Genomic DNA, 19376 nt, shown 5'->3' on the forward strand with positions numbered 1-19376 from the left:
CTTTCTATAAGTAGAAGCCATGTCATAAAGTTGTTGTAGAGAGCCATGATTCACAATCACCACAGAATAAAGTATTATTTATTTATTTCCAGTTTGATTACCAGGGAAGTCAACTGGGCCCAGAGAGCCCGTTTTCAGTGGAGGCCCATGGCGAAAAGCTCCATGAAGCAGATTACAGTAAAGCTAGTAGTCCAATAAAATAAAAGTACAAATACATATCAAATAATACAAAGCGTGAGCAATATTGCCCATAGTGGAAAAATATCGTGCAGATACAGTTTAACAAATTCACACAGTTACAGTCAAAAGCTATTTACAATATTTACAAAGTGTAAGAAGTATGAAAGAAACAAAAAAAAAACTGTTTAATGTTTTAAAAGCCTTGCATTACTGAAGCACTTTCTAGAGTAGCAGCAGCAGTGAGGTAATAAAATGCATGAAAGGCTACTTTTCTCTTCTTCCGGCTTTTCCCGGTTAGGGGTCGCCACAGTGGATCACTGTCTCAATGGCTAAAATGCACAGCTAAAACTAATGAATGGCTCATAGGGAGAGCTGTTGTCAGTACAACTGCAATTTGAGATGGAATTTGGCTAACACTTTTGAAACTTCCTTCAGGCACCCCCCTCAGCCAAATTCGAGCATGCTCAGAAGGGCAAACCTGAAATGTAAACAAAGGCAGAATCAAAAGTAAATATCCCTGGGAATGTCCCTTTAAAACTGTATTGCTCCTAGTTGTCATGCTTATGTGCTACTTTGTTGGTACTATTTCCTTTCTCTCTTTTTTTAACAACGGGGTTCAGCTGAAAATAAATCCACATGGTTCAGCTCTTTCACCTCTTCAAACAATCCAATACGTAGCAATTAATAATCATTTACACTCCTAACGTAAAACAACGGAGTTACGACAAAGGTCTAATACGGCCTCATGCTTTTAACAGCCATCAATGTTTTGCTAGCGCTGGCGCTGCACATCTTGACATTCTCGCGGTATCTTGGAGCTGATCTAATGAGAACGGAAATGAATGGTCTTTCTTTTTCCGGTGCCCACAATAGTTGGATTGCCGGGCTTGGGTTGTTGAAGTAAGAGAGTGATGCTTACAATCAGTTTTCATCTCATTTACCATACCTTTATATAATGTGATTTAGTGACCGTACATTAATGTCACATTTCAGAATTTAAAAATATGAATATTTGTTCTTATGGAAGTATGAAAACTTAATTTTAGTAGGAAAGTGTTTGGGCCTTAGTAGTTGACCTTTTGCGTTTCACGTCAAGTTGTGTCTAGTTAAAGGAAATTTATTTATTTTTTTTGTAATCTTCCGGATTAGTTTGATTACATTACGCCACCTTTGGAGTAAGACGTGCGTCGCTTTATAAGAATGCTGCGGCTAGATCTTGTTGCTTATTAGCTGAGGTGCTTGGTTGCTGTGAATTGCACTAAGCTGTAAAGCATTGCTGTCTGAATTTGTTAGTTAAACGGAGACTATTCCTTTTGGTCCTGCAGCTGTTTGCAGTAATAAGTAATTATTAGATGCGGCTCTAAACTATGTTGATAAACAACTTGACCATAATGTTGGTCGTTTGCTTGACGTGTTTGGAAAGTAGAATTGTGCTGATGCACGAGTCTAAAACGTTTTAGACGTGGAGGTGTTGCGTGGCTTGACAGTATTGAATTTGATGACAGTGTGACAGCATCTAACATGTTCAGATACGATTGCAGTGTATATTAAAAAATCACATGGTCTTAGTATACTTATGGGGTGGGGGGTGGGGCAATGAAGAACCGTTCTCTACTTGTTTCGGTGTTTTTTGTAGAAGCCAAGTAGTTTCTAGTCTTGTGACTGTTTCTGTTTAAGTCGTGGTCCTTTTTAGTGCATAAATCTATTTCAGTTAGGATAACATTACACAGGTATTGTCTCTGTTAAACGTGGTTTTGCTACATAGGTATGTTTCACTTTAGTATTTGGCAAGTACAGTAGACCTATTACTCTTATTCCAAGTTGGATTTGAATAAGTTCCAGTGCATGTGTTTGATGGTTTAAACTGTAACACAGGCAGCTGCTATTGGTACTGTTTGTTTTTATTAACAGAACCTTACAGTTGAACTAGAACATGTAAGAGAAGTACTGTTTCACAGTATATGTTTTCTAGCTTTGTTAAAGTCTCGGGTTTCTAATGTTATTATGCAATTCCTAGGTCCAAATACGATTAGACTTTGTGAAATTAGTACTGTTACAGTCTCGATGGTAGCCAAAAGTACTCTTTTAAGCACCTTGTAGTGGACCCAGAATTGCCTCCTTTTGTAATTCATATAGAATTACAAGTGTTGGTGGCATACTAAAATATGGCTAAAATTGTATTTATTTAAATATCAAAGTATGGCTGTAACTTGCATCAGACTTGTCCTGATTTATTTTGACTGTCTCACTGTAGGTAAGACACTAATCATTGGGTATAGGTAAGACACTGTAATCATTGGGTATAGCGACTTCATTGGTCAGTGCTGCTATATCTAGGTTTCTTGCAACTGTTTTTTTGAACTTAGTAATGAGTGATCCTATGTGATGTAAACTTTAATCTCTGTAATGCTTTGTGTTTCGTCTTCTGGTTCAAGTCTGCAAGGCTCCGTGCTGTACTTTTGACAACTACAGAACAACTAAAATATGGTACATTCCACTGAAGTATCATTGTTTAAGGTAGCTGTATAAGAATGTAATGTGTAGTTTCATTTTGAGAAGAGGAAATTGTCACCAGTGAGATGGTACTCCTTTAATCATTTAAGTTTTTTCTTGTAGTACTTGATTAATGTAGGCTTCTGTTCATTGTTACAGCTGTTCTACATCTGGGTGTGTAATGTAACTTGGTAATAGTATTGGTTTATGGGGAGGCTTTTCCCGGTTAGGGGTCGCCACAGCGGAACTCTGGTCCGCTAATGATTGGCAGTAGATTTTTGTGTGCTGAGTTGCCAGTTCTGACGCACAACCTTCAATGAATGTACGCCCATTCACGCATGTCTCCACACAGAAGACTCTCTAGCTGAGAATTGAACTGGACAGTGTCTTACTGTGAGGTGACAACGCTACCGCAGCACCACCACCGCAGTCTCCAGTTTCCGTTCATTAATAGTGGTAATTTACTTAGCTTTTACTAAAGTGTATGCTGCTGGTGCAAGAATGTGCCAGATTAATAAGTGCTAAGACCCTGATGAGAGCTCAATTCCCGTATCAATTTTTTTTTTTTTCCCAGGATAGGTGTATTTTGCATGTGATTTGTATACTTGTTCTTATAGCTTACTGCTTTGGAAGATGGTCTTTATACAGTTTTTTTCATTTTTCGGTATGTAGCTCTTAGTTTAGTTGATCAGCTTTGATAGCAGTCAGTTCTAAAGCTAGACTTGACCTGTAGGGTGAAGATCCTGATGTCTTGCAGTAATAACATGCCAGTCTATAAAGTTAAATGTTGAACATTTTATTTTTTCCTTCTTTATTGTTTTGTGTGTTTCTTGTTTCTTATATGAGCTAGTTGGCTGTTTTACCGTTTGCTTTTCAGAGTAGTTGGTGTGTGTGTTTTGTTTGGTGTTGTACAGCAATTGCAGTGGTTGCTTCTATGCATCAGAAATTGACCAAGAATGTATCCCTTTCAAGGCAGTGTGTAATACTGAGTAGCTGTATTTTGCATGTTGGCATTTTATAGTCTGTATGTGTTGTGTAGCATGTCACTCAGGGCAAGAGTGATGTAATTTTCAGATTCGTGGCAGTAGGTTCAGTGACTTTTTTTTGTCAGCTATTTTTTGTAATTTTTACTACTGTTACTTCTCATCCTTGAAATGCCTGTTAGCAAAGCAAGTTTTTCCCCCCTCTGTGGGAAGCATTTCTGTAATAGAATGTTTCTCAACATTTTGTGTAGGTCTTGGGACATCATTTTTGTCCTCTCTGAACTCCTGTAAAAAATTTTAGTGTAAAAAAGTTTTCTTAGTACTCTGAACCTTTTACAGTTCCTTTTGTATTGTTTTACTCCGGAAGGACATATTTGTCTGCTTTTTTGGCTTTAATTTGTTTGTCAGTAGTGCACAGCTTGTAGTTTTGCATTTGTTCTTTTTTTTTTTTTTTTTTAGCTTTTTAACCTTGTCAGTTCAGTGTTGAACAAGTGCTCCCTTTTTTCATCACCTATACATGTATAAATGCTTGTGCATTTGCAGTACTGTATAGGCACATTATTTATTCTATCTCCGTTCAAAAATGCATTTTCAGTTTCTCTTTGAGAATTGTAGCTAACACTTTTTGTTAGTGTGTTTTGGAGAGATTAATTTTTAGTTTTTTGTGTTTGTATTGAGTAGTTTTTTAGTTCTTGGCTCTGCATGTTTGCCTTGGTTATTTTAAATATTCCATATAGATGAGTGCCGGACCTTGGTTTTGGTGTAGTTTTGTCAGCTTGGTTGGTGGATTTTTATTGGCTACTGGTTATTGGTGTGTGCTAATGTTTACTCCCTCTGTTTGGGACCCAACCCATTTCTGAACTTGACTATTGTGGGCATATTAAATACATTTCCAAAGCTGGAAATTCTGTAATGAGTTTGGGAGGTTTAGCAGAAGGTAACTGCTAGAGCAGTTATGTCCATTTGTATAATTTCAAGATTGAAATTATTATTCTTTATCACTTGTGATTAAGACTTGGTGGTTCTACTTGAATAACTGTCCCCTTTTTCTCCTGTTGCTGATAGGCAGTTGTACCATTGCTTCCCGCAGTAGTCCTGGCATGTGTGCAATTCAGCTCTCACTTTTCCCAGTCCTGCCTTCCCTGAAATTGTCATACATTTGTGTTGCTAGCTGCTAATATATGATTTGGTAGCCTGTAGTTTTACAGCATGTACCATTTTTATAAAAGGATAGCCATTTTATTAACATTGCTTGTATTTTTTTCTTGACAGTTTTGTGTTCAAAAAGGATGCAGTTTTCATCAACTTTGTTCGTGGGATGTTTACTTGAGTCTTTTTTTTTTTTTTTTTCACTTGTTCAGAATGGTTGTATTGGGGGTACCTATTTGAGTGGAGTAGTCTCTGACTGTATCCCTGCTTTTGTTTTCATACTGTTGCAAATATACCTAAGCCTGCATACATCCCATTTCCCGTTTAATGATAGTTTGCATACACAATTTAATTTTGTTTCCTATTTTGATTGAATTTGCAGTATTTTATTTTTCTTGCTCATGACAGAGTACGTTTGTGCTTTCTGTATCTTTTTTTTGTCTTAAGTTTTCTTAGTGAGACACTTTGAGCGAGAGAGGGGGTTCAAAGTTTTTTTAAGTACAGTGTAGCTGTAAAATGTTTGTGGCAATGTTGTACTGTACTGGCTCACCAAATGTGCAGTAGCAAGCACCACCCAAACCCTGCCCAGCAACAGGTTGGAGTGAAACGGTAGTCGTAAATGAACATTATCATGTTTCTCAGCTGCATGAATATTCATTTGAACAAGGAGTGTTTGTCGGTTGCCGTGTGTGTGTGTATAATATAACGTGTGTCATTTTTTTTCTTATTAACTTAGAGTACGGGTTTTCTTTGATTAGTTTTTTTTTTTTTTTTTTTTTAAGTACCACGTATTGTTAGTCATCTGTTGGTATATTTGTGAATAATATGAACGTTGTCTTGTCTTCTGGCCAGAGGTGTTTGTGAAAAGCTCTCAGGAACTGCCTTTCTACTAGTTAAATAAGTAGAAGCATAAATTCATACATGTCAGTGGCAGTACCGGTGGTGTGCATCAGTACATTACTGTTTTCCCTTTGGTTTTGCAGGGGGGTTGAGCCCCCCTGCACCTCCTTTGTGGGGGGAGTGACCCCCACACCCTGCTACTTCAATATACCACCTCTGAGATTGCACTACATTCAGGAAGAGGGTAAATGTTTATACCTGATAGCAATCATACCCCTTGTTGACCAACCACTTACTATAATGAGCTTTTAGAACATTGCATCCTAGAGAAAAAAGTGTCTTGCAGGGCTAGACAAGCGCAAATATATGAATACAGGTTAACAGAGTGCTTATCTTGAAACCACCTTAATTTGGAAAAAACTAATCAGCAGTCGGTGTATGCATGGTGTCATTGGCAAAGCTGCATGGCATGCCAGTCATTCATCATTTGCATGCCACATCACAGGCATTAGGCTTGTCAGTCACTCTGGATATGTGCATTCCTGCTCAAAATGATGAGTGGGCCAGTACAGTATAACAAAGCCATATTTGTTGTATAAGCTATAGCTGTCTAGTACACAGTCAGGATGTCCACCTCCACTGTCAGCCTAGATTCAACTAATGACAAAGGCAAACTATACTTAGGTGGGGAGATGGGTGTTGATCCCTTGTAGGTTTTGAAAAGTGGGGGTTAATCCCACACACACAAATGCCCAAGTGTGTACAGCTAGTCATCTGAAGCTGAGGGTGTGCCTTCTTTCATTGATGAATTGCTTTTTAAGCTTCAGTGATGCATAGGATAATAGGAGGTTACTAGGCTAATGGCCCTGCGGTCCTTACAAGCCTAGCCAAAAGTTAATCCCCAAAAAAGAAACCTCAGTCAGCACCTGTCTCCCCTGTCAGAGGGACACAGGTGGAACCCCTGGGACAAATTTGTGGTTTCCCATCCACTCGTTAAGGTTGAGCTTGAAGAGGGTAAGCGAGGTACTCTGACATGTATGCGAAGTCTATTCCAGAGATTGGGCAGCCTCTGGGAGACAAACCTGTCTCTCCAGCAGGTTTTATTATGTCTAATATTAGTTTTGGGCCTTTCGAGTGGGTAATGCGCGAGGCGTTACAGATATGGAGCATCTGTAGTAGGGCCAAGGTCTGATATTGCCTTGTAAGTGAGAGACTGATCAACTCTGAGCAATCTGTATGATACCTAGTTGAGTGCTAGTGATTTGAGCCTATCCGCATAGGGCGGGTTCTGGGGGGCGTAGATCTTTGTGAGGTATTTCTGTGGCCTTTCCAGTTGGTGCAGGTGTTTTTGTAGAGGTACATACCAAATGGGATGTTCTACTCAATTATTGGCCTAATGATGGGAGTACCAAAAGGTAATCTCCTTTCTTTTAGATGCAGTCCCTTTACTTATGAGATGAACCAAGTAAAAGGCTTTTCTGACCCTTACTGTTACATAATGGTCGAATGTGAGATTGTTGTCAAACTAAGTACCCAGGTCTGTCACCACAGGTTGTATGCTTAGGGGGGTTGCTGTTGTGGTAATTAGTAGGGACCATGTTTTTGCTGAATGGTATGATAACATTTTTTTGCATGTAACTTAAGGCCATGACTTCGGCACCAGTCATTTGTTGCTTTGAGACCCTCTTGCAGTATGTGGACATCATTTGGGGAGTCTATGACAGTACTGAACTTAGTCATCCACAAACTTGGTCAGCTACAGGCCTTTTGTCTTTTGCCTGGACCTCTGAGAAGTAGATGCTAAACGGTAGGGCTCCCAGGACAGAAGCTAAACGGTAGGGCTCCCAGGACAGATCCCTGAGGAACATGACTAGCGACAGGTTTGCTGTCCGAGGTGGAGGTGGTTTGCTGTCTGAGGTGGAGGTGCCTATTTGACCTTGTGGGTCCTGTCGCTGAGCCAGTTGGCCACCCACCTGATAAGATAAGGATTTATGTGAAGTTGTTAGCTTTTCGATGATGCGAGTGGGGGATTGTGTCAAAGGCCTTGGCCCAAGTCAAGGTAAGCTGTATGTACTGACTTACCCTCATCCAGGGCCTTAGTGACCGTCTCAAAGAAGTCAACCAGGTTCAACATGCAAGATCTGCCATTGACTAATACGAAGTGGGTGGGATCAAGTGCTTGGAGTTTGCTTATGTTCTTGTTTGTGCAATCCATAATAGTACGCTGCATGGCTTTACAGATCAGACTTATGAAGCTAATGGGGCAATAGTTTCCAGGGTCAGTAGTGGCACTACCTTTGTGCAAGGGGATGACAATGGCAGTTGTCCAGTCTGCTGGAAGGAAGCCTGTACTTGAGCTGTGGTTTAATAGGGTGTTCAATGGCAAAGCTAGTTTTTATTTATTTATTTTGTTTTTAACCGGGAGGGTCCGACTGGACACAGGTCCATTTTCAGTGGAGGCCCGGGGAGAAAAGCTCCATGTTACGATATTAGGTTAATACTAATTCTAAGGAATTAATGAAATTTAAAGTAGCTGGAGATTATGCAGAATATGGCCTGGGATACTATAAGGTCCCATGAAAGCTGAGTTCTTTGCTTTGGATAAGGCTTTGACACTTTATCTACGGAGATATGAGGTGTGGGACAAGTATCTGGGGTGTCTATTGGGCCTTTGGGGGGTGAAGTTTGCGCTGAAACAGCAGACAAAGTCAACAGGATCAGTGCAAGTGGTACTGTTTAGTACTAATTTGGAACAAACCTTGGCTTTGCCATGGAGGTTCCTGATGTAACTGGCGAAGGCTTTGTGGTTTCCCCTTTGTTTCGGAGATTAGTTTCCGTACATAATTGGCTTTGGAGGTTTTCACTAGTGATCTAATTTGCTTGTTGAGGCTGTGGAGGGAGTTTCTCCAATTTGGAATTCCTTTTTACCATTGGCAACAGTTTCTTTTGTTGTAAAGGCTGTTGATAGAGTATGTCCACCAGACAGGTTTGTGTTTCCTTGAGGTGCAGGTTTTAGTTCTGTTGGGCATGGATGAGGCAAGGTTTTAGCCTGATTGCGGCTGAGGTGGGGGGGGATAGAAACTTCGAATGAGAGAGACCAATGTGATCTCACTAGGGAAGAACATACTATGGGAGTGGTGCAGCAGTCACCCATGTTGGTGAGAACCAAGTAGTCCAGAATGTTCTCTTCCCCTTGTGGGGGGTGAGACCAGCTGGTCTAGTGCATTAGAATTGATGATGTCAGGGAATCGCTGGGTCAGTGCATTAGTGCAGGAATAGTTCACCCAGTCTGTGGTGGGGAAGTTGAAGTCACCAAAGTCGGGTGCTGGGGGTACCTTGATGAGTCAAGTAGATAGGAGGAGTGGGTGTCCTGAGTCATGGAGGGGGGGTCTATAGCTGGCTAACTTGGATGGGTGTCTTGCCAACTGTCATTTGAACCTGGAGTAATTACAGTGTGCATGCTGGCAAACCAGTCTGGAGGCGTGCCTGTCCTTAATGAAGATAGACTCCACCACCCTTAGCCTTCCCGACCTCCTTTTGCGGTCAGAATGAGTGAAGTGAGGTGTAGCCTGGTAAGGCAGGGGGTTCTGTCCACAGCCCTGAACCAAGTTTCTGTGGACCGCACAGTCATTGGCATCTTCCAGTGTGAGGAAAGTCTCCAGTGAGTGCATTTTCAGGTTAATGCTCCTAGTATTAAGCGGCATGACCTTCAGTCTGCTTTTTGACAGATCATTTATGTTGGAAGGTTTGTCTTTGGGACATAGCCTAAAAAAGGCACAATGGGGGAGGCGCGCCTTGGCCAGGATCCGGAATTCCAGGGGTGACAGGTGGATGCCACCTCTGGCAAAGCATCTAGGCCTGTCATCCAAATCATCCCAGGCAGACAGATACTGGATCACCTTGGAAAGATAGCAGAAACTAAGCCAATTATTGAAGTCACTTATATTTTTGTTGGTATTGTGGTATCATTCTTGGTGAAGGTAGAATGTTGCTTAGGGCTACGGTCATACCTGTCTGGGATACATACTTTGAGAGGTCAGTCATGTCTCTCTCTTCGTATAGTCCAGGGAGGTACATATCAAGTCATTCACCCCAACATCGACATTGATATGGTATGTACCTCACAAGACCTCTGCAACAGCTGGAAAGGCCACAGAAAAACATCACAAAAAGAATCACAGGCCTAAAGCAGATGCCCTATGCTGACCATCTAAAAACAACTCCAGCTGTACTCTGGCATATCGTCTACTCAGCAGTGATCACTGCTTAACATACAAGGCCATGTCAAACCCTGAGCTGTTGGACATGCTCCACTTAAAGAAATCCCAGTCCCTCAGAGCTACATGCTCCAGGGATCTAAACCTTGTCACAATGAACAAAACATGCTGGAGGTATAAGTTTCTGACCCAAAGACTCCCCATACTCTGGAATAGACTGCCCATAGATGTCAAGCAGAGCACCTCCTTGGCCCTCTTCAAAAGGAACCTTGACAATTGGATGGGAGATAGGAAATTCACCTCTGGGAAATTCACCTCTGGGATCACGTCAGTCACCCTGCTAGACAGGGGTCCAGGGAAGTAAATATTGTGGGAAGAAATATCCAGGGAATTATGGCAAGGCTTGTGTAGGCCCTAGGGCCAATAGCCTAGTACCAACCTATGACAGAGTACATACTTGTACCTTTTGTGGAGAGACTGAAGTGCGTGCGTGACCTGGTGGATTCTGGCAGCTGACCGTGACCACCTTGTTGAGCCTTGTGAGGGGGACATTGTATCTCACAACTGAGTTGCCAGTAACTGGTATGTTTGGTTTATTATCTCTTATGGGCTGTGTTTGTGAAACACTGGCGTGTTGTCTGCTGCATGTGATGTCTTTGGTGTTGTGTGTGGAATGTTTGTGTTTCGGGTGAGGGTTCTGTTTAAGTTTTTATTGAGGACCTCTGCATAGGTAGATTTGTGTTGTGCTTGGTTATGTGATGTGAGTGGTGTGGTGTTTGTGCTGGCATTCTCCTCTGTCAGGAGTACTGACTGTAGTATGAAAGGGCATGCATTCCAGGTTACTGATATAGATGCATTTCTCACAAGTAGACGGAATTATGTGCTAGGAGAAGAGGACTGTCTGAACATGAGGCAGTTGCTACATTCTGTATGCCCATGTCAACCAGGTTGGCAAGAGAAACTGACTGGAGTTGTCCAGACATAGTGTTCTGAATACTTGGCGGACTTATGGAGACAGAGTTTTGATAAGAGTTTGTCCACAAGAGTGTAGACCACAAAAAACCTTCTTAAATGCAAAATAACTGGCCTGAAGCACAAGTGCTAAAACCAAAACTAAGATGCTTAGAATAGCAGATACGTTTAATGAGGCTATTTGCAAAAACATAACACATGTAGGAGATCCGCTTGAGAGAATGAATGGCAAGTGCATGATGATGAGGATTTTGGATCAAATTGTTCAAAATCGTTGGGGTGTAATAGGCATTATTAATCATTAGTTGTGTATATAACAGCATTTTAAATGGAGATGGCTTGACTGTGAGGTCTATTGCTTAAGTTTCTGCTCCTCTGTGCGTGCTTCCCCAGGTACGATGAGAAAAGATGGAATATTATAAATCGACCCCATCTTGGGAGCTAGCCATTCTTCATATTACTGAATCAAAACTCTCCAGATTGAAACTTCACATTCTAATTACTGTGTGTTCTCTAATCAGACTGTACATAACCAAAAATTGGTTGGATCATACCAAACTTTCATGGAATGGTTTCAGAAATATGGCAACAACATATATTTCCCCTCAAACTTTATTATAAGGAACGCAAAGACACGTGTCTCTTATCAGAAGTACTGGAAGTTACTCTTTGAACATATTTTAGACACATGACAACAGTGTTATCTTATGCAATGGGTAGATGTATATTAAGCCCATTTTTCTCAAGGTAATACCGTAGCTCATTTTAATGTATGAAGTTAGACCGAATTCATGTTTGTTCTCTCATATTCTTCTCACTTCAGCATTTGTAGCACTTTTGTAGATATTGTAAATAGTTTCTTGATTTAGAGTAGATGTCTTCAGTAGTTTCTAGCTGTAATATATGTGTAACCATGAGTGTATTTTTTCGTGTGTGTATAACTTAGTCTGTATTTGGTGCACAAGATAAAATTGCTATTGGAAAAAAAAGTTTGAGGCTACTAACAAGCAGTAATAAATGCAGCTGAGTAAGAATGCACAGCAGAGCAAAATAAGGTAATAAAGTAGGTAGAACACAGTTCAGTAAGAGCAGCTAAATAAATTGTAAACATTTTTAAGTGGAGAGGGAGGAAACACAAGTTAGTTCAAGATTAAGAAGCTAAGTGGTTTGTCCTTCCCACATGCTGTCTCTACACAGTAGACAGAGCTGAATCTGGATTTGCCTGGTATTGAGGGGCAAGGTGCCAGTCAATTTCCCTTTTGGCTGCTGGGATGGATCCTTCCAAAAAAACTTTTTTTTTTTTTTGTAAATGTCCTCTCGTGAGGTGGGATGGGGGTACAAGAAGGGTTGTTGAGCAAGACAGCAGGCTCTGTTTCAAAAGTATCTGGTTTCAGGCAGGCCTAAAATGGAGGAAAATGCTGGAAAAGCCCTAAATTTTCTGCATAAAATTCACTCTGTTTGAATGTTTGAACCTTTAATACACTGATGTGGTAGAACCAGGGAAAAGTGAGAAACTTTTAGTTATGTACTTACCATAACGATAGATGTATGTGATCCATCTCGCCTACATTCATAACTGATGGGCTCGGAGCTGAGAATCGGCTCCGACTCGGCCAATACACTAGCACAAAGTCTCTTACTGGCTGGGCCAACCCCCTTATCCCAGGATGCACCACGCCCAAACTCCCAGATCTTGTTTGCCCCACAACAACTCACTCACATGAGCCACTCCGACTGTACAAAAGTGTTTCCTCCAGATCCAACAGGTAGGGGGAAGGAGGGTGGGTACGTAAGAATGTAGGCGAGATGGATCACATACATCTATCGTTATGGTAAGTACATAACTAAAAGATGTAATGCGATCCTATCTCGCCTACATTCATAACTGATGGGACAGCATCCCTAGCACCTAGATCCTGGGAGGCTCACTGGAAAACACTCTTGAGCACTGTGGAACCAAAGGACGCCCGACCTGTAGAGGCCACATCCAGTTTGTAATGAGAAATAAAAGTATGTGGAGAAGCCCAAGTGGCCACTGCACATGTCTCATCCACCGACAGTCTGGCGTGGAAGGCCACTGAAGTTGCTATAGCCCTAGTAGAATGTGCTCTAACTGGAAATGGAAGGTCCTTTCCTGTTGATGCATAAATAAATGAAACACAATCCCTAATCCACCTAGCAATAGTGGTCTTAGTTACTGCTTTGCCAATCCTGTTATCTGCAAAGGCCACAAACAACTGGTCTGATTTCCTCTGCTGCTGTGTCCTATCCAAGTAAAACCTCAGTTGTCTATGCACATCCAACTGATGACGTCTGTATTCTGCCTTGTTGGAAAATTTTGGAAAGAAAACTGGTAGCTCTGTAGATTGCTGCATACAAAGAGCAGAAGAAACTTTTGGAAGAAATGACTGGTTTAGTCTTGGAGATACTCTATCCTTGTGAAAGATCAGATAAGGGGGCTTAACAGAGAGGGCTTGAAGCTTTGAAACTCTTCTGGCTGAAGTAATAGCTACCAAGAAGGCAGTCTTCCAAGATGATAACTTTTGCTCACAAGTGGCCGCCGGCTCGAAGGGATGAGACGTCAAGGCTCCTAAAACTACATTCAAATCCCATGGCAAAACAGGTTGTGACACCGGGGGGCGAAGCAACCAAACTCCCTTAAAGGCCTTGCACAACTTATGGCTCGTGAGTGAAGGCTCAAAGGCAACATGATTATTAGAAATCGCTGCCAATTGGACTTTAAGCGTGGAGACAGCGGAACCCTGTCTAAAAAGAGTTGCCAAAAAAATTTAATACTGCGGACACCGGGGCTGTCAGAGGGTCAAGGTTGTGCCACTGGGCCCAAATGGCAAACCTTTTCCATTTATTAGAAGAAATCTCCTTAGTGGAAGCTCTGTGAGAAGAAGACAGAATCCGGACCACCTCGGGCGAAAGGATATGCTGTCCGACTAAGGTCGGAAGTGGTGCAGCCAAGCCTTTAGCTTGAGAGTTTGCAGTGATGGATGGGCCTGACGACTGAAGTCAGGAGGTCTGGAACTGGGTCCAGAATCCAAGGATCCTTCACTGCATACTTCCGAAGGAAAGGAAACCAAACTTGGCGAGGCCAGTGTGGTGCGATCAGTCATGCTGCTTCCCAAGCAGATCGCCTTCTGAATCACCTTTGGCAGTAGTGGGACCGGAGGGAAGGCGTAGAGCAAACCGGAGGGCCAATTGTGGACTAGAGCGTCCCTGGGTGACTCCCCCTGGGGGGGAATCGGGGAGAAGAAATTGCTGCACTTCGCGTTCCAGGGGCTGGTGAAAAGGTCACAACAGGGAAACCACCACTTGGAGAAAATCCAAGCCGCTATTCGGTCGTTCAGGGACCACTCGTGAGGCATCAGAATAACTCTGCTCAGCCTGTCTGCTATCACATTAGACTTCCCCAGAATGTACGTTGCCACTAGAAATCTCTAGGAAGCGATCGCCCAGTTCCAAACTCTCATGGCTTCTCTGCAAAGAGGATAAGACCTGGTTCCTCCCTGCTTGTTCAGGTACCATACTACCGCCATATTGTCTGAGAAAATTGCGATGGTACCCTTGGGAAGAGAGCTGTGAAGTGCCTGCAATGCTAGAAGCACTGCCCTCATTTCCAGGGCATTGATATGTAAGTGGGTTTCGTGATCCTGCCACGTGCCTTGAACCGTCCTGTCCAGGTAATGCCCCACCACCCTATCTGGGAGGCGTCCGTGGTCACTGTGGCAATAGGGGAAGGGGGAGAAGAGTCGCCCCTGGTTCAGGTTGGAGGAGAGGAGCCACCAACGAAGATCTCGCCGGCAGGTTTCCATGATGAGAATCGGGAAGGACAAGGGCAGATCTTGGTAAGACCACTGGGTCGACAGGAGCCATTGGAGAATTCGCATGTGCAATCTTGCTAGAGGGACCAGAAGAATGGCGGCGGCCATTGACCCCAAAAGCTGAAGGACCATCCTGGCTGGGGCTTTGCTTCGGGGTAGTAAGGCTACGACTTGGTCCTGTAGTATCTTTATCCTCTCTGTTGGAAGGAATGCTCGCATCTCGACAGATTCTAGCTCTGCGCCTATAAAGGCAACACGCTGTGACGGCAGCAATACAGACTTTTCCCAGTTGAATGCAATTCCTAATAGATGTCCCAACTTGATGGTTACACTCACGACTTGAATAAGAAGATGCCTGGTGGGGGCGGTGAGGAGCCAGTCGTCTTGATACGGTAACACCTGGAATCCCAGACGTCTCAGGTGAGCCGTCACCACTGCCAGACATTTGGTAAACACCCTGGGGGCTGTGGTGAGACCAAAGGGCAGGGCTCTGAACTGGAAGTGACTGGCTCCTAGGCGGAAGCGTAAATGTATCCTGGACGCCCTGTTTATCTTGATGTGATAATAGGCGTCCTTGAGATCGATGGAACACATCCATACTCCTTTTTCCAGCAATGGGAAAATGGTTTGCAACGTGACCATCCGGAACTTGGACTTCTTTACGAAGCGGTTTAGGTGGCTGAGGTCCAGAATGGGTCTCAAGTCCCCTGTTCTTTTCGGCACCAAAAATGAGAGAGTTCCTAATCCAGTCTGGTCTGCGGGGACTGGCTGGGTGACTCACTTTCCGAGCAGCTTTGCGACCTCTATGGCTGCTTGATCCCATTGACTGGGTGGCATGTCCGGGATTTTCCTTGACGGTGGAGGGGGACGGATAATGGGAATAGTGTAACCTCTGGTGATGATACGAAGCACCCACTGATCCTGAGTAATGGAACCCCAGGCCCTTGGATACATTGAGAATCGACCCCTGACTGGCTCCGGAGACGCACAGTCGGGCAGTCCCTCAGGGACACTGGACGGAGGAACAAGAAAAGGATTTGCGGTGGTCTGAGTTGCGGGGGCCTCCGCCGCCTCTGGAGCGATGTCTTCCAGAATAATCCCCCCCCCCCTCTGCCTTTGGGGGGGGTCACTCTGATGGGCAGGGAAAGACTTTTGGGTCTTTCTGAACCACATCTTCCCTCCCCTCTGAGCCTTGGGGTAAGGTCTCGAGGGAAGCGAAAAACGGGCTCCAACGGCAGACAAAGTCCTACCCTCCTGCTCACGTCTAGTGAGTGTCTTTCACCTTGGGTCCAAAGAGAGAGGATCCATCGAATGGAGCGTCAGGAAGACTTGAACCCCTCCGCAAAGTGACACAAGCACATCCAGGCTTGCCTCCTAAGGGCTACGCCTGAACTCGCTGCCCTACCCGCCCCTTCGGCTGCATACGATATGAGCCTCATGGACGAGTTAATGGACGAAAGGGTAGACAGCTGGGCGTTGACAGACTGCGTCAACGCCTCAGGCACGTTACCCGACAGGGAATCTCCCAACTCCTTTATGAGATCCCTTTGGAGCCTCGTAAAATGACATAAATAATTCAGCGACCGCAGGGTAAAGGTCGCTGACGTCAGGGTACGCTTCACGTACCTATCCATGCTCCTGGACTCCTTGTTAGGAGGATGGATAGAAGTAGATGTCTCTACCACGTCTTGCTGGGTGGCAGACGCCACCACCATAACATCAACCGGAACTCCCTTGGTTAGAAACTCCTTGCCAGGGGGGTGCGGATAAAAACTTGTTGGGGCGAGAAGGAACTGGCTCCACAGAATCAGGGTGTTTCCACACCCTTCGACAAATAAGGTCCAGTAACTCATCGAAGGGTGGAGACACCCAGGAGGTGGAGGGTTGGGCTCCAAAAGGCCTTGAGGAAGACAGACTCCTCCGCCGAAGGGGTTTTGGATGGCCAGTCGCCCCTCTGTCTCAAGATCTCCGGGTTATCGGAGAACGAGACAGAGGACAACTTGGGGGACCCCACTGCATCATCGAGGTCGGTGTCTGAGGTGACACATCTGGGGAGTCTGTGCTTCCTCTTGCACAATTTTTTCCTAGGGGGCTCCTCAGGCACGAACTCTGAAGGCTCCTCGGAAAAAAGGGGACCACACAAGGAGGAATCCTCAGGCCTAGGAGCCGCGCTGTCAGAAGATAGGGGGGCACCAGAAGCTCTAGCCGCCGTGTCTAGGGAAGGAGTCGTAGATTCGGTTGAACTCACTAGAGACTTGGCCAGCATGCTCCTCGTAGCCTCGAAGGCGGACCCACCAGAATCTGAGGAGGGGCCCGTCCCCGAGACCATGACCGGTGTCGGGGTTCCCCTAGCTGAGGTGCCAAGAGGGAGACTCTGGGCCGAAACCAGAAGCCCCGACAAGTCCCCCTCGGGCCTGGCTAAGGACACCCGAGAACCGAAACCTCTGGGAGGCACAGAAAGGGTTGGAGCTGAAGACTGTGCCAACAGACTAGCAGTGGGTCTCGGGACCGCCTCAAGGACTTCACCCGACTCTACGAACTCCAACACCAAGGTTGTCTGAGGAGGAAGAAACTGTATCGAAGGGGCTGGCTCCAGGGCCGACTGGGCCAGAGCCGAAAATAATTTGGATAAGACAGGTGACTGGAGGAGCCTCTGGACCATCCTATCTACATCAGAGTCTGAAAGCCCGGAGGAAACTGAAGGGGGCCGAGAGACTTTTCCTATCGGCTCCGAAACCAGGCTAGGAGGCCGGCTCCGAATCTGCTCCAAAAGTATCGGGGCCGAAGCAGACTCTACCAGAACCGTAGACAGAGCTGAATCTGGATTTGCGTGGTATTGAGGGGCAAGGTACTAGCCAATTTCCCTTTTGGCTGCTGGGATGGATCCTTTCAAAAAAAATTTTTTTTTTTTTTTCCAAATGTCTTCTCGTGAGGTGGGATGGGGGTACAAGAAGGGTTGTTGAGCAAGACGGCAGGCTCTGTTTCAAAAGTATCTGGTTTCAGGCAGGCCTAAAATGGAGGAAAATGCTGGAAAAGCCCTAAATTTTCTGCATAAAATTCACTCTGTTTGAACCTTTAATACACTGATGTGGTAGTACCAGGGAAAAGTGAGAAACTGCAGATGTTAAGTTGTCTATCTTGCCTTCATTCTTGCTGGATGGGTTCGGAGCCGACCTCGGCTCCGACTCGGCCACTCTAAAAGCTCGAGAGTTGGTTCCACCGGCTCGAGGCTCCCCTTATATCCCACAATGCTAGGCGAGAGTTACCTCAGATCTCGTTTGCCGCTACAGCTTCGAGGTTGGTTGTTTCTACCGATTCCTGGTGAGTGCTAATTTTTCTTGTAAAAATTACTCTTTAAAACCCCCTTTAAGTTAATATTCTTTCTTAGTTAGTGTAGATTAGAAAACTTTATTCCTGACCCTAAATATTTCCGTTTTCTTTCCCCAAGAACCTTTGGTTCTTCCATTGGGCCTTAGGCCTTCCCTTCCCTAGTGGAGTGTGTGTGTTTTTTGTAGTTATTCTAGTTTATTGTACTTTAAATACTAGTATTACTACTATTTTATTGTGTTTTCCTGACAGGGTATAACTTGTGTGTTTGTGTGAGTGTTTGTGTACACCTGTCAGTCAAAAAAATGTCTAAAGAAGCAAAGGTCTCCGGATTCAAGAAGTGTGATGCGTGCTGTCAGAAAATGTCTCTGACAGACGCTCACACTTCTTGTGTCTATTGTCTGGGGCCTTTGCACCTGCAGGACTCATGTGCTGTGTGCCATGGCTTCAGCCCCAGGGTCCTGCAGGAAAGAAAAAACAAATTAATTCTTAGAGGCTTACTGAAGCCAGAGGATTCCCTGTCAGTTTCAACAGGGAAGCCCTCTAAGGCATCGAGGTCTTCGGCTCCGGCTTCTGAGCCGAGACCTCAGGTTACTCAACCTTTGCCTTTATCGGCTCCGGCTGGAGCCGATAAGTCTCAGCCCACAGTTTCTGTGGCTCCCTCGGCTCCGACCGGAGCCGAGGTTATTGAGGTTCCCGTGTCGGCTCCGACCAGACCTTCGGAGCCGACAACTAGGAAGAGGTCCAGGTCACCATCTCTTGGCTCCGTTCATTCGGCTCCAGGATCTCCCCTGCTGTCTGAACGGAGCCAAAGGTCTCACTCCTCTAGGTCATCGAGGCTGTCGGATCATGACCTTCAGAGGGTAGTGAGTCGACTACTTAAGTCCGAGGCACTAGCCCAGATGCTTCAGAGCCCGACTCATCAGTCGATGCCTGCCCCGGTCCATCAACATTTTCCTCCTTCGACTCTCTTGAGTTCGGAGCCGGGTCGCGTTGGAGCCGAGACTGTGATTACGTCGGAGCCGAGACAATTGTCTTCGGCTCCGTCGTCGGCTCCGTTTTCTTCTTTGGAAGAATCTCGGCGCCGGACTTCCCTCGTCGGCTCCGAGGGTGTGAGTGGCATCGGACCCTTGTCCGACCCCCCTCTCCCTCTCGGGGCTTCGGCGCTGGTGAGTTCGGCTCCGACATCGGCCTCGGAACCATCACTGTCGGTGCCGAGGGGGGTTCTTAGCTCCTCGGAGCGGGGACCTCTGGCTCTGCCTGACAGGGGTGCATTCGAGGTCATGCGGAGTGTGTTAGAGCCTGGCTCTACTCCACAGTCTGCTCCGTCCGCCCCTCCCTCTATGCTGCCTCAGGGTAAGTCGACTCACTCCCTCATCCCG

At 44.9% G+C, this 19376-nt stretch overlaps 1 protein-coding gene across 1 annotated transcript in view; it reads left to right on the forward strand.

The window, feature by feature from the left end:
• Window positions 1-972: 972 nt before the first annotated feature.
• The window catches only part of RPL26L1 (ribosomal protein L26 like 1), a 313721-nt gene continuing 295317 nt past the window's right edge, over window positions 973-19376 (forward strand). Inside the window, exon 1 of the mRNA XM_044069871.1 lies at window positions 973-1080. The gene's annotated coding sequence lies outside the window, so the exon portion shown is untranslated. The remainder of the gene's footprint in view (window positions 1081-19376) is intronic.

This window comes from Protopterus annectens, chromosome 4.part0 (genome assembly GCF_019279795.1).
Source record: "Protopterus annectens isolate FY-2018-M chromosome 4.part0, PAN1.0, whole genome shotgun sequence".
Classification (NCBI taxonomy): domain Eukaryota; kingdom Metazoa; phylum Chordata; order Ceratodontiformes; family Protopteridae; genus Protopterus; species Protopterus annectens.